Here is a 26,372-nt window from a genome sequence, read left to right as displayed (position 1 = left end):
TAGGGCTAATAGACTTATATAGAGCCCTCCATCCCCAGAAAGTAGAATACACATTCTTCTCAAACCCACATGGAACCTTCTCCAGAATAGATCATGTCTTAGGATACAAAGCCAACCTATATAAGACCACAAAGGTAAGGATCATTAGAAGTACCCTTTCAGATCACTATGCAACAGAGCTTATAATTGATGTCAAGAAGAAGCAATGGAGGAAAACTAATACCTGGAGATTAAATAACATACTGCTTAACAACAGCTAGATCAAAGAACAACTCAAGGAGGAAATAAAAAGATTCCTTGAGACGAATGACAATGAAGAGACAACATGTCAGAATTTATGGGATACAGCAAAAGCAGTACTTAGGGGGAAACTCATAGCATTACAGGCCTATGTTAAGAAACAGGAAAATAACAAAACCAACAGTTTAAAAGATCACCTCAAAGAATTGGAACAACAGCAACAGAGAAATCCAACCACAACCAGAAGGCAAGAAATCATAAAAACCAGAGCAGAAATAAACAACATAGAGACTAAGAAAACAATACAAAAAATCAATGAGACCAGGAGTTGGTTTTTCGAAAAAATAAATAAGATAGACAAACCATTGGCAAAACTTACCAAAAAAAAGAGGGAAAACACCCAAATCACTAGGATCACGAATGAAAGGGGAGAGATTACAACAGAACCCCAAGAAATACAACATATCATGAGATCATATTATGAACAACTATATTCAACTAGGCTAGATAACCCACCAGAAATCGACAGATTCTTGGACAAACACCCTCTTCCAAGACTGGAAAAGGAAGACCTAGAAACTCTAAACAGTCCAATCACTTCAGAGGAAATTGAAGACGTAATTAAAAGACTCCCTAAGAACAAATGCCCAGGCCCAGATGGATTTACAGGTGAATTCTATCAAACATTTCAAGAAGACTTATTACCACTGTTCCATAGGCTTTTCAAAACCATAGAAAAAACAGGAATCCTCCCCAACTCCTTTTATGAGGCTAATATCACACTCATTCCTAAAGAAGGCAAAGACACCACCAAAAAAGAAAACTACAGACCAATCTCACTAATGAACATTGATGCAAAGATACTTAACAAAATCTTAGCAAACCGAATCCAACACCTCATCAAAAAGATCATACATCACGATCAAGTGGGATTCATACCAGGAATGCAAGGTTGGTTCAACATACGCAAATCAATAAACATTATACACCACATCAACAACATGAAGGACAAAAACCACATGATCATATCAATCGATGCAGAGAAGGCGTTTGACAAAATCCAACATCCGTTCATGTTAAAGACACTCAGCAAAATAGGGTTAGAAGGCACCTTCCTTAAGATAGTTACAGCTATTTATGAAAAGCCTACAGCCAACATTATACTTAATGGCGAGAAGCTAGAAGCATTCCCACTAAGGTCAGGAACTAGGCAAGGCTGTCCACTCTCTCCACTCTTATTCAATATAACCTTAGAAGTCCTAGCAATAGCAATCCGACAAGAGAAGGGAATCAAAGGAATTCAAGTAGGGAAAGAGGAACACAAGCTAGCTCTATTTGCTGATGATATGATGATATACATCAAAAACCCTAAAGAATCCACAGAAAAACTCCTAGAAACAATCAACCAATACAGTAAAGTGGCTGGATACAAAGTCAATACACAAAAGACAGTAGCGTTTTTATATACAAACAATGAAGTTGAGGAGAGAGAGAGATTAAAAATACAATTCCATTTAAGATAGTATCAAAAAATATCAAATACCTAGGAATCAACCTTACAAGAGAAGTGAAAGATCTATACCAGGGAAACTTCAAAACACTTCAGAAAGAAATTGAAGACGATCTAAAGAAATGGAAGAACATCCCATCCTCATGGATAGGTAGAATTAACATAGTCAAAATGACTATTTTACCCAAACTGCTATATAGATTTAATGCAATCCCTATCCAAATCCAGACACAATTCTTTAAAGAAATAGAACAATCAATTATAAAATTCATTTGGAACCATAAAAGACCCAGGATAGCTAAACACATTCTGAAAAATGAGAAATTGGGAGGTATCTCCTTACCTAACTTGAAACTATACTATAAAGCCATAGTAATAAAAACAGCATGGTACTGGAACAGAGACAGGACCTCAGACCAGTGGATTAGAACAGAATTCCCAGACATAAACCCCCAGATATATAGCCAACTAATATTTGATAAAAGAGGCAAGAATATGAAATGGAACAAAGAAAGCCTATTCAACAAATGGTGTTGGTACAACTGGAAACTCATATGCACGAAAGTGAAAATCGACCCATATCTCACTCCTTATACAAAAGTCAACTCAAAATGGATCAAAGATCTGGAAATCAGACCTGAATCTATAAAGTTTATCGAGAATAAAATAGGCAGAACACTCGAAGACCTTTATATCAAAAGGGTCTTTGAGAATGGAGCACCAATGGCAAAAACGTTAGCATCAACTATAAACAAATGGGACTATATTAAACTAAAAAGCTTCTGCATGGCAAAAGAAACCCTACTTAATGCAAGAAGACAGCTAACAGAATGGGAAAAAATCTTTTCACTTGATATATCAGATAAAGGGCTGATATCTAGAACATACAAAGCGCTCAGAAACCTGAGCCCTTCAAAACCAAATGAAGCCATAAAAAAATGGGGAGACGAAATGAATAGACATTTCTCTGAGGAAGAGAGAAGGATGGCCAACAAACACATGAAAACATGCTCACCTTCGCTCATCATCAGGGAGATCCAAATCAAGACAACAATGAGATACCACCTCACACCAGTGAGGTTGGCTCACATCAAAAATAATGGAAACAACCTTTGTTGGCGAGGATGCGGTATGAAAGGAACTCTCATCCACTGCTGGTGGGAATGCCCCCTAGTCCAACATCTATGGAGAAAAGTCTGGAGAGTGCTCAAAGAACTCAGAATTGAGCTGCCATTTGACCCAGCAATTGCTCTCCTAGGCATATATCCCCAAGATGGAAGGACATTCATTCCAAAATACGTATGCACCCCACTATTTATTGCAGCACTCAGTATAATAGCCAAATCTTGGAACCAACCTCGATGTCCAACAACAGATGAATGGATCATTAAGATGTGGTACATATACACAATGGAATATTACATGGCAGTTAGAAATGATACAATCACAGACTTTGCAGCAACGTGGATGGACCTAGATCATGTTATGTTAAACGAAGTAAGTCAGAAGACAAAAGAAAAACACAGAATGGTAGCACTATTCTGAAACACCTAGAACACATAAAAAACAAAAAAATGACATTGAAGAAGCATAACTGCTTGAACCACAAAGAAAGACTTCATAAACTCCATTCCCTGATCTGCACAGCCACCAAGATCTTTAGAAACAGGTCTGATTTTACCATCCAAGATAAAGTAGAAGTCTTCCACATACCACGAAAGCAGCAAGAGGAGAATAAATGATCTATTTTTTTGACGTCTTTATTTTGGTGTGGAGATTACGGTTGATGTGTCCAATATTATTTTATTTTATTTTGTTTTGTTTTTCTCTTTCTTTTTTGCACTTGAGTATGATTTGATTTCAGAACCGAGATTATTGTGTGGTGCCTGTCTTTATTGCTGTGGTGCTTATCGGTTATTTAATTCGATATTTTTTTTGTATTGTGGTATTTTAATTACTTTTTTCACATCCTCTCTCAAACTGAGGTTGGAAGCCTCTAGACAGGACTCTGCCTATTTTCAGCATATTTGATTTTTGATTGAGAAGAGGACATATTAGGTGATGGGTATTCCCCTGATTCAATGTGAATATGTACCCAAAATACTACAGTGAAAGATATGTAAGCCATTATGAAAAAAAAAATTGTGTTTTTAATCAGAAATTTTCTTTGACTTACATGTATTATTATTATATCAATTATATTATATGTTATGTTATGTCACTATATTATGTTATATTAGTTTACCTCATTATGTTAATCAATTTTGTCCTTTAAATGAATTCTTACTTTAAAAAAACAAACAAACAAAAAAAACAACTTTAGTTTGCTCTGAAGAAAAAAAAAATAAAATAAATAAAAGATAAGATAAGGCCTCCCAAATCTTACCACAGGCTGTGTTCTTTACACTGGCTGTATAGAAAGAGGAGGTACAGTAAAGGCACCCCATATACACCTCAACACAGGCCCCTTGCCGGGTATGTATTGTGAATTGGGGGACAAAAAAAAATGGAAAAAAAAATTACATATTAATAAATATTTTTAAAATTATTCACTATATCGTTTATAAATATAATTTTATTTATTCTTATTTTAGTTTTGCATGCAGTTCTTTAGATGCCTGAGGGTCATAAAATGATTTTCAGCCAAATGCTTAAATGAAAGAATCCAAGAATATCTAGCATTTCATGGCCTACAACACTGGATATTATCCAGGACACTCCAGTAGTTAGGGAACTGTGGGTTGCATCTGGAGATGCTTTATCATGTTGTAGAAGGGATGAAACTCTGGTTTGTGCACCCTTATCACAGTATTGTCAGTCTTGGACCCCAATATCTTAGCAATACCAAGTCTAAATATTCTTATGAAATGCAATTGTATTTTACAAGTCTTTAACTTTTATCAATATTTTGGGTTTTCTACATAGAAACACTATGATTATTTTTTAAAATATGCCGCTAATTATTAAAAGCTTTAAATTATTTTTTATTTATTGAATTATGATGAGATGTAAGGTTGAGAAGTTTTCATGATGAATGTCAGCCATACAATGTATGACTGAAGCACTCTTCCCTTAACAGTGTCCACCTCTTTCAGAAATAGTATTTTTAAAATAATCTTAATTTCAATTTATTATTGTTTGCATGTAATGAAGTAATTATCATACTAACTGACTAACTATATTGTATTATATCAAATTGTTAGTTCAGAAAGGGTCTTTTGGGGAGGGGGAGGTTGAGACAAAGAAACTTTTCAGTAACTTTATTTCTTCTTTTTCTATTCATATGTCTTAATTAGTTTTCTTGTCTTATTCCACATTTAGAATTTTTAAAATACTTCAAGATAAGCATAGCAAGACATTGCTGTTTTAAATCAATCATTGGGAAAAATTTCTAGTTTTTCACTTCTATGTAGCATGCTAGTTAAAGAATTTATTTTTAGTAAATGTTCTTTAAAAAGTTTTAAGTATAGAGTTGCCATCTTGCTGCCTCAGCCTAGGCAGCACTGGACACTGTATGTGTGAGAACTGGGGATCAGATGGGCAACACACTTGCCCAGGAAGGCAGGGAGGAAGCACATGGGAGATGCCATCTTGCTGCCTTGGCCCAGGCAGCTCTGAGGACACTGTGAGTGTGAGAACCAGGGAACAGACAGGAACCACAATTTCAGGTCTGGGAACTCCTGCCCCTTCCCGCTGAACCAGAGAAATGCTCAGACTCGCCTAACTTATACCACACAGGTCTAGTCAGCCCAGATATAACACCCAATTTCTTCAGATAATCCACAGCCCATAAAACAGGATAGCAAAACACTGAAGCAGCTTGTAATATATCTATCATACTTAGATAAGCTACCTGGATAGGAAAAATAAACTCTAAATCGAATATACCCTCAAGCACCTCTAATAAAATCAGTACAGCAGACCACGTTATTAAAACTCAACATTTAAAACCACCAAATGCAAAGAAATATGTCCAAACTAAGAAAGATAGCTTCTGGGGAAATAGAGAGAAACCCTATCAAGTTTACAAGTCCACCAAAACACATGTGCCCAATAGATGAGAACCTAAAAGCAACAATGAATCTCTTAGCAATGGAAATCAAGGAATCATTAGCCTCCAAAATGAAGAAACTTATAGATGAACAATTCAATCAACTCAAAGAAGAACTTTTATAGAAGATGAACAAATCCATACAACTGAAACTAAGGGAAATAAAAAATATGTTAGCAAGCCATAATAGCAGAATCACACAGTTAGAAGAACACATGGAGGAACTTGAAGAGAAACTACAAAACAACAATGACAAAGAAATCAAAAGAAAGCAGGAGAAAAAACATTGGAGGAAAAAGTTAGGCCTAATAAACAAAGATAAAAGAAATAACCTAAGAATTGTAAGAATACCAGTAGGAGAGGAAAAGGGGAAAGGAGAAGAACAAGTAGTTAGGGAAATACTAGAGAATTTTCCCATCCTCTGGAAAGAAAAACCTGTACAAATCCAGGAAACAAAAAGAGTCCCTAATAAAATAGACCCTAACAGACCAACACCAAGACATATGGTAATCCAATTGGCAAAAAATAAGAGGAAGATGAATTATTTAAAGACTAAGGGAAGAAAAACCCTCAAGTACCAAGGAAGGGTCATAAGAATCAAACCAGATCTCCCATTTGAAACAATTCAAGCAAGAATACAGTGAAGTGACATATTTAAACTACTGAATGAAAAAAAATTCCAACCTAGAGTCTACTACCCGGCAAAACTCTTATTCATATGGGAGGGAGAATTAAAAACATTCTCAGATAAGAAATAACTCACACTATGTGTGCCAACCAAACCAACTCTAAATGAACTACTCAAAGATGTATTACACAATCCAAACCCCCGATTGTAATAACAACCACTCTATTCAATACAATACCTCAACAACCTGCTTTGTCAATATTCTCCTTAAATGTCAATGGGATAAATTCCCCAATTAAAAGTCACAGAGTAGAAGGCTGGATCAGAAAACTAAAACCAGATATCTGCTGCTTGCAAGAAACACACCTAAAGAAACAGAATAAACAAAGGCTTAGAATAAAATTATGGAAATCAATTATTCAAGCCAATGGAAAACAAAGAAAAATTTTGGGACAGCCATTCTTATACCAGATCTATTTGTATCCAACCTCAAGAAAGTGTTCAGAGACCAAGAGAGTCACTACTTACTCAGCAGGAGAACATTAAACCAGGAAGTAATGAGTCTAATCAATATTTATGCACTGACTGTAAAGTCAGCAAAATATGTAAGACACTTGCTCACAACCTAGGAAAACATATGGAAGGAAATGTGATAGTAGTAGGAGATTTTAATACTCCACTATCACCTCTAGACATATCCACCAGGCAGAAAACTAGCAAAGACAAAAGATCCCTAAATGAGAAATTAGGGGAAATATGTCTATTAGACTTATACAGGGTACTCCACCCCAAGAAAGCAGAATACACATTCTTCTCAAGTGCACAAGGAACCTTCTCTAGAATAGACCAGGCCTTAGGATATAAATCTAATTTACACAAAGTCACAAAAATAAGATTATTAGAAGCACCTTATCAGATCATTATGGGACAGATATCAAGATTTACTGTAAAAAAAAAACTGTGGAGAAAATTCAACACCTGGAGATTAAATAACATGCTACTCAACAGTGGTTGGATCAAAGAGGAAATCAAGGATAAAATAGAAAAAGATTCCTTGAAATAAATGGCAATAAAGAAACAAATGGTCAAAATCTGTGGGACACAGCAAAAGCAATAACTAGGGAGAAACTCAGCAAAACAGGCCTACATCAGGAAAGAGGAAAATGACAAAATCAACCATCTACAAGGGCACCTTGATGATCTGGAAAAACAGAAGCAAAGGAACCCAAACACAGTCAGAAGAGAAATAATAAAAACCAGAGCAGAATAAACAACATAGAAACCAAGAAAACAATACAAAAAATTAATGAGACCAGGAGTTAGTTTTTTGAAAGAATAAACAAGATAGACAAATCTTTGACAAGACACCCCCCCAAAAAAAAAGAAGGGGAAAAACACCCAAGTAAATAGGATCACAAATGAAAGGGGAGAGATTACAACAGAACCCAAATAAATCCAACACATCATGAGGGAGTATTATGAACAATTGTACTCATTTAGGTTAGTGAACCTGAAGAAACTGACAGATGTCTGGAAAATATCACCTTCTGAGACTTGATAAGGAGGATGTAGAAAGCCTAAAAAGTTCTATCACATTTAAGGAAATTAGACAGTAATTAAGAAACCCCCCCAAAAAAATCCAGGTCCAGATAGTTTTACAGGTGAATTTTATCCTTATCAGAGAAGGATTACAACCACTGATCCTCAGGTTCTTCCAAAATATTGAAAAGACAGGAATTCTTCCTAATTCCTTCTATGAGGAGAATATCACACTCATTCCCAAAGACAGCAAAGACCCCACCAAGGAAGAAAACTACAGACCAATCTCACTAATGAACATAGATGCAGAAATCCTCAACAAAACCTTAGCAAACAGATTCCAACAAGACATCAAAAATATTATACACTATGACCAATTGGTTTTCATCTCAGGGATGCAAGGATGGTTCTACGTATGCAAATCAATCAACATCATACATCACATCAACAAGAAGAAAGACAAAAACCACACGATCATATCAATCAATGCAGAGAAGGCATTTGAAAAAAATCCAACACCCTTTCATGCTGAAAACACTCAGCAAAATAGGGTTGGAAGATCCTTCCTCAAGATAGTTACAGCTATCTATAAAAAGCCCAGAGCCAACATTATCCTTAATGGTGAAAAATTAAAGCGTTTCCACTAAGGTCAGGAACTAGGCAAGGCTGCCCAATTTCTCCAATCTTATTCAGCATAGTTTTCGAAGTCCTAGCAATAGCAAGCAGACAAGAGAAGGGAATCAAAGAAATCCATATAGGGAAAGAGGAACTCAAACTATCTCTTTTTGCAGATGATATGATATACATAGAAAACCCTAAAGAGTCCACAGTAAAACTCCTAGAAACAATAAGCCATTACAGCTAAATGGCTGGCTACAATATCAATACACAAAAGACAATAGCATTCTTCTATACAAATAATGAAGTAGGGAAGAAAGATATTAAGGAGTCAATCCCATTTAAATTAATATCTAAAAATATGAAGTACCTAGGAATCAACCTTACAAGATAAGTGAAATACCTATACCAGTGGTGGGCAACCTTTTTGTTTTTTTTTTTTTTAATTGAGCCAAATCTCGCCAAACCACGATTGAAATTTATTTTGAGAGTCACATTTTTATTTTTTTTTAATTTTATTTAAACACCTTGATTACATACATGATTGTTGTTTGGGTTTCAGTCATGTAAAGAACACAACCCATCACTAGTGCAACATTCCCATCACCAATGTCCCAAGTCTCCCTACTCCCCACCCGAGTGAGAGTCACATTTTTAAAACCGAAAATACATAGGATGGTACACTGTTTTTAGTTTCAATAAGTTTTTATTAAAATTATTCTGCATGCAAGTATCCACATAGGTCGGGAGGATACAAATAACGCAACTAATAAAATAAAAACTTTAGAACGATATTTATCGATAATGTTAAATTCTGTAAAATTTGCCTTACAATATAGAGAAAATTACATCCTGACAATGACTAACAAAGTCACAAACACTAATGAGAACATTGGCCTTGCATTTCCTTGGATAATTTGAGTAAGTCAGGTTTGTATGTTGTTGTTTTTAATTTTAGGCACAATTCCAGAGTCTCATCAATGAGACGATTCATGCTTGAAAATGATTGTTCACATAAATATGTAGACCCGAACAAGGAAAGAACAGCAAATGCTAGCTTTTTTAGTTGATTATATGAGTCAGGAATACCATTCCAGGTGTTAAAAATCAACATATCTTCCTTCTCCAGGTCTTTCAAAGCAGACAACTTATGTTGTGAACTACGTTCACATTTGTGTTTCTACAATCTTTATAACTTATCACAAAGACGTTCAAATTTCGAGCTCCACAGTTCTTTGTTTTTATTTTTTATTTTTGGTTTTTGGGCCACACCGCCGGTGCTCAGCTATCTGCTCAGAAATAGCTCCTGGAAGGCATGGGGGACCATATGGGATGCCATTCGAACCAACCACCTTAGGTCCTGGGTCGGCTGCTTGCAAGGCAAATGCCTCTGTGCTATCTCTCCGGCCCAATTCTTTTTTTTTTTTTTTTTTTTTTTTTTTTTTTTTTTTTTTTTTTTTTAATCCAGCAATTGCATTTCAAAGTTGCCAATGTCGATATTAAAGGAAGAAAAATTTAATTTCGTTACAGTGGCATCCACAGATTTTTTTTAACAAAGACCACTGCCTCTTTGCTGTTTCTGAAATCCTGCATAAAACATATGACCCATCTGGAGCTGTGTGGAGCCAGCCACAGAGGCTGCACACAGGCTGCGCACTGACAGAGGCTAGGAGCAGAGTCCTAACTCTTGGAGTGGCCACCCGGCACACAGAAGTGTAAAGAGCCTCTGGCACAACAGAAGTGTAAAGAGCCTCATGTGGCTCGCGAGCTGCGGCTTGCCGACCACTGACCTATACCATTAAAACTTCAAAATGCTTCAAAAAAAATTGAAGAGGACCTAAGAAAATGGAAGAACATCCCCTGACAGTGGGTAAGAAAAATCAACATAATCAAAATGAATATCTTACCTAAATTACTATATAGATTCAATGCAATCCCTGTCCAAATTCAGACATCATTTTTAAGAAATTTCAAGAATCAATTAAAAAGTTCATCTGGAACCTAAAAAAGACTTAGGTTAACCAAAACCATACTGAAAAACAAGAAACTGGGTGACATTTCTTTATCTAACCTGAAGCTTTATTATAAAGCTGTAATCATCAAAACAGCATGGTACTGGAACAAAGACAGAGACCAGTGGCTTAGAACAAAATATCCCGAGATTTACCCCCAAATATACATCAACTAATATTTGACAAATGATCCAAGAACCTGAAATGGAACAAAGACAATCTTTTCAACATATGGTGTTGGAACAACTGGTTAATCACCTGTAAGAAACTAAAGAATGACCCATACCTCCCACCTACACAAAAATCAACTCAAAATGGATTAAAGACCTTGAAATCAGAACCAAATCTATATAAAGTTCATTGAGGAAAAATAGGAAGAACACTTCAAGCCTTATATCTCAAAAAGTCTTTGATGATGGATTGCCAATGGTAAGAGTAATAGCATCAAACCTAAATAAATGGAACTACATCAAACTAAAAAGTTTCTTCATGGCAAAAGAAACACTGGCTAAAACTAGAAGACAGCTAAGAGAATGGGAAAACATTTTCACTCTCCACACATCAGATAAAAGGTTGATATCTAGGATATACAAAGCACTCAGAAAGATGAGATCCACAAAACCATAGAAAATGGAGAGAAGAAATAGACACTTTTCCAAGAAAGACTGAAAGATGGCAAAGAGACACATGTAAAACATGTTCACCATCACTCATCATTAGGAAAATCCAGATCAAGACAACAATGAGGTACCACCTTACACCAGTGAGGATGGTACAACAATCTCTGTTGGCGGGATGTGGTAAGAAAGGAACTCATACACTGCTGGTGGGAATGCTGCCTGGTCCAACCCCTATCGAAAACAGTGTGGAGAGTGCTCAGTAAACTCAGAATTGAGCTGCCATATGACTCAGCAATCACAGTCCTGGGTATTTATCACCCAAGCGGAAGGATATTCATCCCAAAGTATGTATGCATGCCACTATTTATCATAGCAATCAGCACAACAGCCAAGATTTGGAATTAACCTCGTTGCCCAACAACAGATGAGTGGATCATGAAGATGTGATATTTATACACGATGGAATACTACATATCAGTTAGAAGTGATACAATCATGGATTTTGCACAACATGGATGGACCTAGAAAATATGTTAAATGAAGTAAGCCAGAAGGATAAATACAGAATGATAACTCTTCATTGATGTATTTAGAATATATACCACATTTACATATAGTATTCCATGAGCAGATACAAGGGTTGAAAGTGTAGAAACTCCAAACATTGTAAATGACAGAATATAATGAGAAGTGTTCAAATAAAGTGGAAGGGGGACAACACAAAATCGCGAATGACCATTACAAAGAGACCAGCAATGATGGAAACAGTGGTTTAGAGAGAACAGATATGTACTCAACCTCTAACTACAAAGGACTATAATAATGTCCTAATGTATTTATTCACAGAACCAGGTACAGAATATGATTGGGACCCTGGAACACCCACTGTAGTGATTACTAACAATATGTTTTAATGCATTAATTTTACAAGTTATAAAATAACCCTTCAGCTTCTTTTTCCACAGTGGTTCTTGGAAACAAAGAATGGACACCTAATTTTAAACCTCGGTATTTAATTATACTGACTATCATATACAGTGCTCATTATGACAATGTCTCAATAAAATACTTTAATTTAACCACTTACTTTTTATTATGTCTTCTACTAGGACACAAAGCTTATGATCATTCAGACCACTGGAACAGTCAATGGCACACCACATACCTATGTTATAGGTCCCAATCATCAAACATGATTTTGCAAATTACTACTTTCTTTTTATTTTCTTCTTCCTCTCTCTCCTTTTTTCCCTCTACTTTTTTTCCCTCTCTCCTTTACTCTTCTTTATCAATTCAATCTATGTTTAGTAATGCCCTCACTGTCAGTTGCTCCTTAGGAAAAGTACCTCTATACTTAAGATGCTATACTAAAAGAGATATTTGACTTTCTCTTTCCCTATTTGGATTTCTTTGATTCCCTTCTCTTGTCTTATTTCTATTGCTCGGACTTCTAAACTATGTTGAATAGTTGAATAGTGGAGACAGTGGAGAGCCTTGCCTAATGCCTGAACTCAATGGAAATGCTTTTAATTTTTTGCCTTTAAGGATAGTGTTGAATCTGGGCTTTTTATAGATAGCTGTGACTATCTTGAGGAAGGTTTCTTTCAACCCTATTTTGCTGAATGTTTTTTTTTTTAATCATGAATGAGTGTTGGATTTTGTCAAATGCCTTATCTGTGTCAATTGATATGTCCATGTGTTTTTATTTTATTCTTATTGTGATTTTCCTCTGTTGAACCATCCTTGCATCCCTGGGATAAAGCCCACTTGGTCGTGATGTATAATCTTTTTGATGTATTGTTGAATTAGGTTTGCTAAGATTTTGTTGACAATTTTTGCATCCAGGTTCATTAGTGAGATTGATCTATAGTTTTCTTTCTTGATGTGTCTTTGCCAGCTTTATGAATGAGTGTAATATTAGCCTCATTAAAGGTGTTTGGGAAATTTCTGCTTTTTCAATGTTTTGGAATGTCTGAGGATAAATGGTAATAATTCTTCTCTAAATGTTTGATAGAATTCACCTGTAAAATCACCTGGTTCTAGACCTTTGTTTTGGAGAGTTTCTTAATTACTGTTTCAATTCACTTAGATGTGATTGGCATGACTTTCTACACCCTACTTAGTAAGTCTCAGAAGATGATATTTTTTTCAGAAATCTGTTTTTTTCTGGTTTCTCTAACTTAACTGAGTACAGTTGTTTATAGTAAGCCCTAATGATGTCTTGGATTTCTTGAGGCTCTGTTGTAATCTCTCCCCTTTTGTTTGTGATCTGATTTATTTGGGTGTTTTCCCTTTTTTACTTTGTGAATCTGCCAGTGGTTTGTCTATCTTGTTTATTCTTTCAAAAAACCAGCTCCTGGTCTCATTGATTCTTTGTATTGTTTTCTTTGTTTTTAGGATGTTTATTTCTGCTCTGATTTTTATTATTTCTTGTCTTTTACCTGTGTTTGGGTTCTTTAGTTGCTGTTTTTCCTGCTCTTTAAGCTATTGATATTGTAATTTTCCTCTTTTCTAACATAGGCCTGTATTGCTATGTTTCCCCCTAATTACTGCTTTTGCTGTATCCCACAAATTTTGACCATTTGTTTCTTCATTGTCATTTGTCTCAAGGAATCTTTTTATTTCTTCTTTGTTTTCCTCTTTGATCCAGCTGTTGTTTAGTAGCATGTTATTTAATCTCAAACTGTTGGATTTTCTCTATGTCTTCTCTTACAGTCAATCTTAATCTCTGTTGCATTGTGATCTGATAGGGTGCTACGTATTATCCTTATATTTGTGACTTTGTGCAAGTTAGATTTATAATCTAAGGTGTGTTCTATTCTAGAGAAGGTTCCATTGAGAAAAATTTGTATTTTGCTTTCTGAGGGTGGAGGGTCCTGTATAAGTCCATTAGTCCTAGTTCTTCTAGTTTCTCATTTAGGGCTTTTATGCCTTTGCTGTTTTTAGCCTAGTGGATCTGTCTAGTGGTGAAAATGGTGTGTTGAATCTACTACTACTATCATTTTTCCTTCCATATGTATCTCTAGTTTTGTGAGCAAATGCCTTACATATATTTCTGGCTCGACATTTGGTGCATAAATGTTGATCAGAGTTAGTACTTCTTGGTTTAATGTTCCTCTAAAATGTATTCCCCGGGAAATGTGCACTGGTGAAGAGATGGGTGCTGGATATTGTGTAACTGAAACAATCATGACAACTTTGTATTTCATGGTGATTCAAAAACAAATTGTGTTTTTCAATAAACAATTACTAAATATTTCTTTTTAAAAAGTATGGCATGGGCTGGAGTGATAGGACAGCAGTAGGGCGTTTGCCATGCACGTGGCCAACCCCGACAGACCTCGGTTGGATTCCAGGCAACTCATATGGTCTCCAAAACCTGCTAGGGGTGAGTTCTGAGCACAGAGTCAGGAGTAACCCCTAAACACCACCATGTATGACAAAAACAAAAAAGTATTGAATACCTTTTATTAAAAAAATAAATAGTAATTAAGTATTCCACAGTTCATGATTTATAGTCATAATCAACAGTCATTTGTTTTGTTAATTCTTATATATAATATTGATTACAAAAATTACATATTTAAAAATGGTTGATGAGCTGGAGAGATAATAAAAGGGCCAATTTCTTGCCTTTCAGGCAGCAGACCCTGTTCTAATTACTAATACCACATGTATTGCTCCTAGCCTGGACAAGAGTGATACCTAAGCACAGACCAAGGGGTAAATCCTGAGAACCATTGGGTATGAGCCCCAAGCAAAAGTAAATAAGTAAACATGAAATAAGTAAATATAATTATAATAATTTATAAGATCTCCTTTATTCTTATAAATGTTGCATTACCGGGCAAGAGAAATCAAAACTGCATTATAGAAAAGGACTTTTCTGCAGTTCCTTGTAATTTTTATGCCTATAATAAATTTTATATCAAAATATTTTGAATAAAATCTAACAAAAACACAAGATAAAAATCTCAAGTTTTTAAAAAATTAAAAATAATATTGTAACTTTGCTGATAATCTTTGACAATTAAAAATGTAATCCAGAACAGTAGTATTTACTAAATTGCAGCTTTGAATTAAACATATTTTACTCTTTAAATATAAGCCAATTAACTTTTAGTTCTAGACAATAAAGCAAGTGATATTGCAACAATAATCTTTCCCTCATTGAAATTATGCATTATGGTTTAATCATTGCCAATTATAAAATACTTCGGGTTTATTGCAACTTTTAAATTATTATGAGTTAAAAGATGTTATTTTACATCTTTATTTGGACTCATTATGCCTTCACTTGACCAACTAGTTTTTGTATTTCCTTTCAGCCCTAATCATCTTTCCTTGGAGGTTTTCTTAAAATACCTTCAACATAAAAAATTTAACTTCTAAGGTTTTGTGTGTGTGTGTGTGTGTGTCTGTGTGTGCATGTATGTGCACACACGCATGTTTGTTTAAATGTGTTTGTATCATATAGTAATGATTTACATCTCAAATTCTAATTTGTTTCTTGTAGTAATCTTTGTTTTGTTTTGTTTTGGTCACACCAAGTAGTTCTTAGGGCTCATGTCTCTGTAAGTGACGAATCACTACTGGCAGGGCTTGGGGAACCATATGTGAGGCCAGATATTGAAACCCATGTTGATATAATGTGAAGCAATTGCTGTACCTGTTACTAAATTTAACTTAAGTAGTTAGTAACCACACACCTTAAATATATTTTAGATCAAAATTTCAATGCCAAACCTCTGAATTATCATGAATATTTTGAACTCTTAGCTTATGTCCAAACCTAATTGAACTGAGATAATTTGTCTATGGTATACCTGATTCAAATCCTAATGCAAGAGCCAGAGTAATATTATAGTAGGTCATGTATTTGTCTTATACTCATCTAATCTGGTTTTAATCTTGGGCACCCCATATGGTTCCTCAAGTCTATCAGAAGTGATCCATAAGCATAGAGTCAGGAGTAAGCCCTGAACGCCACTGAATATCCACCTAAAAATGAATTTTGTAAGCAGAATTAAATGGTTATTCTACACACATAATATGAATGCCTACATGATTTTTACTAGGACTCAGACATGACTGAAACCTAATCACAATCATGTTGTAATCAAGGTGTTTAAAAAAAGATATTATATAAAAAAGAAAAAATACTAAATACATATAGTTTATAATAGTAAAACATTTAAATTCAATATTATGATAAATATGTAAAGAATATGAACTATGATGTTCATTAGGAAAAATCAAAAAGTGGATTACATTAAAGATGGAAGACTTTAATACAAAACATTTGCTGGGACTGGAGCAATAGTAGGGAGTTTGTAATAGGAAGGGAGTTTGCCTTCATTTTGAGTTGTGGGTTTGATCCCTGGCATCTCATTTGGTTCCTCAGGCCTTCCTGGAGTAATTCCTGACTGCAGAACCAGGAATACATTGCTGGATGGGGCAAAAAAAAATTCAGAAAAATGCTAATCATAACAGAATTTGTAGAGAACATATAGATTAAGGAAAAGAGAGTAAGGAGCAAACAGACATTCAGGAACAGCTTGGATCCAATGTGCTTATTTGTACTGAGCCCTGGAGTGCAAGGATAGTAGCAAGAGCTTATGCATGAGGAAAAGACTATTTTTAAATACATGCATATGCTTCAGCTCAGGACAAGAGATTGTGCAAATACATGTGGAAAATTATTTCCTCATCTCAGTACTGTAAAAATAATACCATAAAAATCTGCAGAGATTTGTAATTTAAAGTGTATAATAAAAGTAATAATAATAATGACAGTTAACCTTTATTAAGCTCTACTGTATACTAAACATTTTGCTAATTGAGAAATGCTAGGCTCAGCACCTCCGGTGTTATTTTCTGCTGCAGTACTTCCTCTCAAAATTCAAATGGGCTCTCTGCTGTCACAGAAGCTGAGTAGAGAGCACTCAGGGGGCTATGATCTCCCTCCCAGGCAGTGATAAGTGGGGGGAACACTGGCCCACTTCCCATCTGTGTCCAAAGTCCAAAGAGGAGCAGAAAGCTCGCAAAGTATTATCGTACATGCCCTTTTCATTAGCATTCAGTTTTGGTCTGTTGCTTATGATGAGATAGAACAAGCATTTTCAGGGTGCTCCATTAAATTTCTTCCTAACGCCTGAATCTCTTTATGATAGCGAGAAGATAAGATGCCCTTGTCCTCCATGTCCTTTTATTATTCACTCTAACCTGGTTCTCAAGTGTCTCCATTCACCCATTCTGAAGCCTTCTTTTCCTAATCTTTGTAGATTATTTCTCCATTTTTTTTGAAGACCAGGCAGTTGGCTCTTAAATGTTTCCTGCGGTCCTTTCATTTCACTGAATTTTAAATATTTCAGCCAATTTGAAGAGTTCATAATGATGAATAAGATTAAGCTTGGAGCTTAACCTTTTGAAACTGGGTGACGCGTTAACTCGGCTGGAACGCTGGTTAATTTAACAGCAGGAGTTGAATTAACTTGTCACAGCTCTGCCATTGTTAAATATCCTGCCCCTGATCCTTGTCCCACTCAGTCACAGAGCTTGGTTGTCCTGGGACTATGGGATGAGATGGGTTAAGAATAGGGTGGAAATGGAAAAGGAAAGAACACACTCACTGACTGAATGGTAGCAAAGTGATCAGAAATGGTCAGCTGAAAAATTCATTATAGTTGGGAAAGACTAAGAGAAAATAAGAGGGAGTGGAATTGAAGTTAAAATACAAGAGAGATATGAGATGGTGTAAAGACAGAGAAAGGATGGAATAAGAGAGGAAGAAATATATTGAAGGAGAAAGCAATTGATAATGTTAAATTCTCAAAAACATATTTTATTTAGCATATTAGAAGCTGTTAATATGGACAGTTTGGTATCCCAAAAGGAAAATTTCCAGCTAATAAATATTCCTGGCAGGGGCTGGAACAACAGTACAACAGGTAGAGTGCTTTTCTTGCATGAAGCTTAGTTGAATTTGGTACCTGACCTCCCATACAGTGATCCCTGGACTTAAAAAAATCAGAAACAAGCCCTGATTGTGGTCAGGTATGGCTCCAAAACAAAAAATGTACAAAATGCCTTTTGGGACCAGAGCGATAGCACAGTTTATGTGGTGTTTGCCTTGCATGCAACTGACCCAAGTTCCATCCTCAGCTTCCCTTATGGTCCCCCAATCTTACCAGGAGTGATTTCTCAGTGCAGAGCCAAGACTAACCCCTGAGTGCTGCTAGGTGTGGCCCACCATCCCTCCCCTCAAAAAAAAAAAAAAAAGAAAACCAAACAAACAAAAATAAAAATCCTCCAACATTGAGCCAAAATAACCTATTGAATCAGAGAGATAATTTCAGAGATGCTCTTTAACAAATAGAAATTATTTTGACTTTGCTTTATTATAAATATTTGTTTGCTAAATGTTTTGTTCTAGAAAAATTTAGTCATTAGAAGGAAGAGTGGATAGAGTAGAAGGACTGAGGAAGAAAAGTAATCAAGGAACAGATAGGTAAGTTGGGAGGAACAATACTTAGAGTGGCAGTGTTTTCCAGGGAGGAGAACATTTTAAAAAGCAATAGTTGTAGCAGATAGCATGCTCTGCTCTCATTCCCTTAAGAAATGAGGCAGTGTTTTTGGGCTAGAATGTTCTGTGCCTGTATTGCTTATCCCATGAGTAGCTCTCAACTAGGCATTATCTCAGGCTTGCAATTCCTTCTCAGTCAGGAAGCTTTGTGCAGTAGAGTAAGCTGTTGGCCTTCGGGGCAAAGGCCTAATGACATCTAAAATGCAGGCAAAATAACCAGTCTGTTTCCAAGTACCGATCACTTTGAAGCCCATCAATCGAGATCACCTAGAGCCTGTCTTCCTTTCAATTGTTTCAGCAGTGCCTTAACTTAACACTGAAATAACATTTTCTTTTCTATTTGTATGATTTTGTTTCAGTGCTCATGTTATTCTGCAGATGCTCTAACAGGTTTTCATTTCCAAGGTAGTTTCCTGAAATGTCTGTTGGCTGTTCAGAAGTCTAACCAGTGCTCAGTAGCTGGATCTGAAGCGGATTACTAAGGATTCGAAGGTCCTTTACTTCAGTCCAAAATTACTTTAAGTTATACACTCAAATGGCTGGGCTGTGTCTGATGGATCAAGGGAGTGAGACAGTATAGATGAGGTGAAAGAGACAGAGGACAAAAGAAAGATTTAAAATACTGCAACATGAGAGGTAAAATAGTGAAGAATTTCTTATTTAGTTTCAGGATAGACACTAAACTTTTCAAAGGCATTTAAATTCACCAGTGTTAAAGAAAAAAAAAAAAACAAACAACATAAGAATGCTTAAAATCCAGAAAGTAATATATGAAAAGTAACCTTAATGAGATAGTTCAATGAATTAATGAAGAGTACTGAACTTATACTCTTGTTTTGGTTTTGGGGTCACACCCAGCTGCACTCTGGAGATATTCCTGACTCTGAGCTCAGAAATAACTCATGGCAGGCTCGGGGGACCATATGGGATGATGAGGATTGAACCTAGGTCTGTTGTGTGCAAGGCAAACACCCTACCTGCTGCACTATCACCCTTGAACTATATATAGTCTTGCACTCAAACTTTTTTAAAATACATTCCTGTTTTGCTTCATGTAGTCCAAGCAGAGGTAACAATTTTGGTGAAAGCTGGACAAAATTTAGCAGTATAAATTAATATAGTAGCTTACATTGCAAAGATGTTAGATTTGTTTCCCTTTCTTAATGAACATTTTTAAGTTTTTGGCTGGGTGCACACTTAAGCGATGCTAAGGGGTTACTCCTGGTTCTACATTCAGGAAATACTTCTGGAGTTGTTTGGAGATATTATGGGATGTCAGGGATTAAACCTAAATCAACTGCATGAAAGACAAGCTCCCTACTCCTTATATCTCCCAGGCCCCAAGAATTATAAAATTTAAGATGTGTGTGTGTGTGTGTGTGTGTACTCTGGCTTGCACTAAATGAGGCTTTGGGAACAAACCATACAAGGTCCTGCAGATCGGACCTGGGTAGGCCACGTATAAAGCAAGCAAACTGCTGACCCACTATTTCAATGCGTCCTCTACGCTTTTAAAATGAACTTTCAAAGATTTCCAGACCAAACAGTCATATGAACATTAAGTAGAAATAAAAAATGATCAGACATAAACACCAAATCCAAAGCCAATGACAACAGAATCAAAACCCAAACTACAAGCTAGACACAGAGGGGAACACTTATATTAGCAGCCATGGAGAGGGGCAAATGAGGGTGATATGGGATGCATGCTGGGAACAAGTGTGGAGGGAGGACAACATTGGCGGTGGAAGTGCCCCTGATTCAATGTGTCTATGTACCCAAAATATTACTGTGAAAGATTTGTAATCCACTTTGGTCAAAATAAAAATAAAATTAAAAAACCTTGAAAAAAATTCAGTATTTGTGTCAGAGTGTAGCATGTAGGGTTCTTGCCTTGCATGCTTCTGAGTCAGATTTGATCCCTGGTGCCCCATGGGGCCCCCTGAGCCCCACTATGAGTGAACACTGAAAGTAGAACCAGGACTGAGCACGAGTACAGCCTCCCAAAACAGTTTTTGCCCCCCAAAACTAGTTTCCACAAGGCACATGCATATATGTCATAACAAAATAACATCTAGTATAAAGTGGATTTCTCTTATTCTACAATATAAAGATTTAATTTTTTAAGTTCTAAAGGAATATAAACACTTGGTATCCAGAGTGTGATCTCCAAAGCAACTCTGTATATAAAATAAAACCATTAGTAAGCATATCACTTTTCAATATAGTACAATTTAAATTTGATTGGACTTAGCATTTCTGTTCTAGAGTGAAAATGAAGTTAAAAGTTATATAACAAAAATGAAAGAAGTGCAGGTATTTCTACTGTCTCAGATAAACAATGACTTCTAGTATGTGTTTCACAGAATATTATATGGAGCGGCACTCCTGACAAAAGGCAAACTAAAATGTTGTTACTGTATACCTCCAGGATGTGGTAAAGAGCTTCCAATTGTATTGACCAAAGAATCATTTTCTTCACAGAATGCCAATCCTTCCATTTTAGAACAGAAATTTTTCTGAGAATACGATAGATATTCTTTCATTGAGTTTTCATGAACAAGCTCAGCAATAATTGACCTCCAACCTCTTCAAGACTGCAGAATTCTACATTCATGTTGTTACTTCTGTGATTTTGTACAAGGGTCTGACATATACTTAACTGTTTATGATGTGTTAGATTGGACCAGGCCTTGAACTAGTGGTGACTTCCACAGATTATCCTGAATCCCTATAATTTTGTATGAACAAGTTAAAAGGGAGCCAAATGGCAGCTACCTGAGAAAAACCACTCTCAGAGAGAGGGAGACCTAGTGGCACAATGGTAACTCGTGTGACTCAAAAAAAAAAAATAAATAAAAATAAAAACCCACAAAACCCAATTTCAAGCTTTTAAAGTTTCAATGTACTGAGAGTCTATTTTCTGTGCTACAGAGGTGGAGATGTAGGCTTCACTGCTGCATATGGACAGGACATCTGTACTCCTAGTCAAATGGCCATTGAGGCACCTCAGTGCTACTTTATGGGCCTGTAATTTACATTATGACTTTAGAATGTCATCTTTCAGCATATTTTCATTTATTGTTTTTAGCTACAATCAGGGAAGTAATAGGAGAGCAATTCTAGGGAGTGAGTGTGCAGATAAAATATGTGAACCCCAGCAACAATGAGGTCTACTAAGCCCCACCTCATATTTCAGTTCACAGAAATGTGTACGAGGGCTGACATAAGTACTCCCTGTTGTGTTATTGCTTATGGCTCAGTAGCCCTTTGAGAAGACCAGAGAATAAAGGACTGCAGGGAGCGGGTGCTGTTGAAACCACGGTGCTAGAAAGGGTGCTTACAAGCACCCGAGAGAGTTTTATGCTTTTTAACAAATGTTTTCTTGATGTTACTCTTAATTCCCACCTGTGCTTCCTTCTCTTTCCTTCCACATCAGTCGCCTTTCTGCTTTTCAGGCTTCCTTTGAGGCATCAGTGAACCTAAAGGAAAGCAGCATGGTGGGAATTTCGCGACATCTTGCAGCATTTCATGCTTTCTTGGCAAGCAGTGTTATTGAATGGCATTCAGACTCTCACTGCAGGGCCACAGTTGATCAATAATTTTCAGAATCCCCTTCTAACTGTGCTAGAAGCAAAAACCAAGGAATGTGACTATATCAGTTGGAAATAGCACCCTAACAGGAAAACACCAGGGTAGTCAAAAGAAAAATTGTAACATTTGGTTATATTACTATGTGCTAGGGCTCTTGCTTGACAGGAGATATTTGGACCTGGTTTTAAGACAGCAGAAGGCTTTAACTAAACCTTGAGATTAGACTGTCACCGAGGAGTATTTCAAAGAGCTACATTAAGAAATTGAGGTTGTCAAATCTTCCCTTGTGATTTAAGGTAAAGGAACGATCATTTAGGTAGATGCTAAAAACGTTCCATTAGAAAACTATTTTAAATGCCCTTATCCTGGTAAAGCTTTCCTTTAATGAAATGGAAATAATGTTATGATTTTTCTCAATTTTCTATCAGAAAAGTTTCTTATTTTGGGATGCATTACTGATATTTTTAGCTTATTATTTTGCTGTAACTGTAATCTATATAGATAGTTGCTGTGTAGATTAACTAGGAGTTATGAGTATAATTTTTATAATATATATAGTATATATATACTATATATATAGTATATAATTTTATAATACTGGTTCAGAATAGTTCTAATAAGATTTGTAATTTTGAACAATAAAAAAGTTGCCAATGTTTTCTTTGTAATTTATATGAAGAGAGTGGGAGACAATATACCAAATATAATATTGATTGTTATCAAAGCTAATTATTGATGTCTTCAGGTAAAATACAATATGACTATCAGTAAGAAAAAGGAATTTTTTATGAAAGTTACATTCCTGCTTTTGCAAATAATCAATATGAAGTTGTGTAGAACATAAAGGGGTCAAAATAGAATTTGGAAGGAAATTTCCAAGTTCTTAAAGCCTTTGTTCATATTTAAGTACTAGTTAATGTTCCTTCACTCATTAAAAAAAATAAGAAAAGGTGCTAGCAAATCACTTTTGTTTAAAATGTCTAGTTTATTTAATACTTTTTAATTTGTTATAAAATAAAAGTATACAGAAATAATGTAGCAGGTAGCTGGTTAATGTGTTTACTGTCAACACTTCATAGCAATCAACATTGTCATCAGCATCATCATTCTCAGTCAAATTTTAAAGTGGTTTGTAGAGTTAGTTTGACTTAAAAAAACTCCTCATTAATATTCTAAGGTTACTAATGATCAGTAGTTTTAAAAGATCATTCTTTTTTTTTTTCTTTTTGGGTCAAACTCTGTGATGCTCAGGGGTTACTCCTGGCTATGCACTCAGAAATTGCTCCTCGCTCGAGGGACCATAGGGGACACCAGAGATCAAACCAAGGTCAGTCCTGGATTGGCTGTGTGCAAAGCAAATACCCTACTGCTGCGCTATTGCTCTGGCCCTAAATGATCATTTTTTTTTTTTTTTTTTTGGTTTTTGGGCCACACCCTGTGACGCTCAGGGGTTACTCCTGGCTATGCGCTCAGAAGTTGCTCCTGGCTTCTTGGGGGACCATATGGGACGCCGGGGGATCGAACCGCGGTCCGTCCTAGGCTAGCGCAGGCAAAGCAGGCACCTTACCTCCAGCGCCACCGCCCGGCCCCCTAAATGATCATTTTTAACAGAGAAGATGAAAGTTCATTCAAGTTCGAAGGAACAGTTTGCGTATTTTATTTGGTGTCTAGATAATTTAAACTTTGTTTTGGAGGGCTCTTTCAAGCAGGACTCATTACATAAGATGAGAAGAGAAATTAATAAAGAATCGCATTTGCGTAGCAATGAATTGCGTTTGTATAGCATTTGAAAGTATAGTGATAACATTTTAGTATTTATTGACCAAACAAACTTTCAACTAGGTGTCTTTTTGTGACAGTCAAAATACTATGTGTTGAATTTATACAATATGTAAACCATTGTGCCCATATTCAAGGGGCACAGAGTTTAGCAGGGTACCAAATAATGAAGCAATACTCTACTGAGTGGAAAGTATTTCACAATAGAGATGAGTACAAAGTGCAAATAGCAATAAACAAGGAATTACGCTACTTAAAAACAACTCTTCCATTTAGAAATGTACTTTAAATTTCAAAAAGATGTATAGTCTAACTGATCAGGGAAGTGAAATAATATGATAAAAGATGTTTGACAAATATTTGTCTTATGGGACTGGCACAATAGTATAGCAGCTGGACACTTGTCTTTCCTGAGACAACCAAGGGTTGAGTCCCAGCATTGTATGGTTCTTAAAGCAACACTAGGAATAATTCCTGAGTGCAGAGCTAGAAGTGACCCATGCATCATAGTGTGTAGCCTTCTTCGTCTTGCTCAGAAAAAGAAATTTTTTACTTAGTAGATAAATAGACAGTAAGAAAAGAAAAATATATGAAAAATGCTATTTTGTATCTTCAAGGTAAAAGATGACCTTATCATGGATAAATTTGAAAGGATTATTTGATGATGGACATAGAATTATTTGATTATGATCCCCAAAACAAAAGAAGACACATGAGAAGAGATATTAGATTTGTAAGGCTAAATGTTGTTGATTATAGTGCTTTTGATGTACACAGAAAGAAGAAGGAGATCAAATGTCAGCTTCAGAGAGTTAATTTTTCCCAGCATGTGGAGAACTTAAGAATTGAATGAATAAAAAAATGAAACAAGTATTTGCAAGAATTTTTAGGGAGAGTCACACCCCATTGTTCTCAGTGATTACTCCATACCTGGAGTATTCAAAGGAATATATGTCATGCCTGAGATCAAACCTGGGTCAGCAACATGCAAGGCATGAGTCTTAGCTCTTCTCTGTACTACTCTTCATCCTCAAATTTGCAAGAAATTTTTATATTAAGTCTATTTTATTTTCTTTATTGAACACAAATACTAAGATGCAAATGATAAACCTGAGTATGATAAAACTGAATTTCTCTTTCTTAAGCTTGTGAAAAGCAAACAAAACTTATTATAGCATTCCATTATTCAAAAGGAAGTATCCCATTTACTTCACTAATTCAAAATGACTTTCAGATTATTTTTGTTTTATCCTCTTTGATTGCTATCAGTATGTGAAAAATATCCTATTTGTTAATAAGACATGTAAAGTATTATATAATTTTTAACTTTCTTTAAATAGAAGATATAAAGACAGGGATCAATGTCTCGAAAATGCTTTCTTTTCAGTTTGCCACCACAGTCATTTATGCCAGCAATACACATAAATACATATTAAACCCAGGCAATTCAATTTTTGTTTGTTTTTTGGGGCACACCCAGAAGCGCTCAGGGGTTACTCCTGGCTCCATCCTCAGAAATCGCCCCTGGCAGGCTCGGGGGACCATATGGGGTGCAGGGATTTGAAAACCACCGGCCTTCTGCATGCAAGGCAAACGCCTTATCTCCATGCAATCTCTCCGGCCCCCAATTCAAAATTTTAAACCCTGATCTGATATATGCTTTTCTGCTATTTGGTAGTCTGGTTTTCACATAACGAAAGCTGACACATTTGCTTTTTTGTATTGTGCAAGTTTTTTTAATTTTTTAATGAATGATTTTCACATTAAATTTTTATAGTTCTTTCTACAGAGTTAACATTGAGAGTTCAAATAAAACAAAACTTTTCAGGTATTTATAGGCAAGGGATTTGGTTACTTCACAATCTTCCTTTTCTATCAGTTGAGACATATTGCAGCCTGAACATTTCCTTTGGTAAACTTAAAACAGTGTGTCTGCCCACTTCCTCCCAGACTCTGGATGACGATCTCTTTGCAAACTGGTTCTGACTGTTCGGATGCTCAGCACTGCATACTGAAGGTAAAGTTGCTTAACTGAACAAGCTTCCCAATACGAAATCTTTTCTGTAGTTGTGGATTATCTAGCTAGGGGCTTGCCCTGTTGCCCTTACATGGGGGACTTGTCTGCCCCATTAGCCCTTGGTTCCTTAGAAATTTCACCTTTTTTTTTTTTTTTCAGATCTTTGGGAAGTGAAGAAT

At 35.8% G+C, this 26,372-nt stretch overlaps 1 non-coding gene across 1 annotated transcript; it reads left to right on the top strand.

The window, feature by feature from the left end:
* The first annotated feature begins 4,119 nt into the window (after positions 1 to 4,119).
* Positions 4,120 to 4,252, top strand: LOC126010122 (small nucleolar RNA SNORA51). Its single transcript, XR_007496258.1, has one exon. It is a non-coding gene; the product is annotated as a small nucleolar RNA SNORA51 (small nucleolar RNA).
* The last annotated feature ends 22,120 nt before the right edge of the window (positions 4,253 to 26,372 follow it).

This window comes from Suncus etruscus, chromosome 5, assembly GCF_024139225.1.
Source record: "Suncus etruscus isolate mSunEtr1 chromosome 5, mSunEtr1.pri.cur, whole genome shotgun sequence".
NCBI classification, from domain to species: Eukaryota; Metazoa; Chordata; class Mammalia; order Eulipotyphla; family Soricidae; genus Suncus; species Suncus etruscus.
The sequence above is the reverse complement of the archived record's forward strand: the minus strand, read 5'-3'. Positions and strand labels throughout refer to the sequence as shown.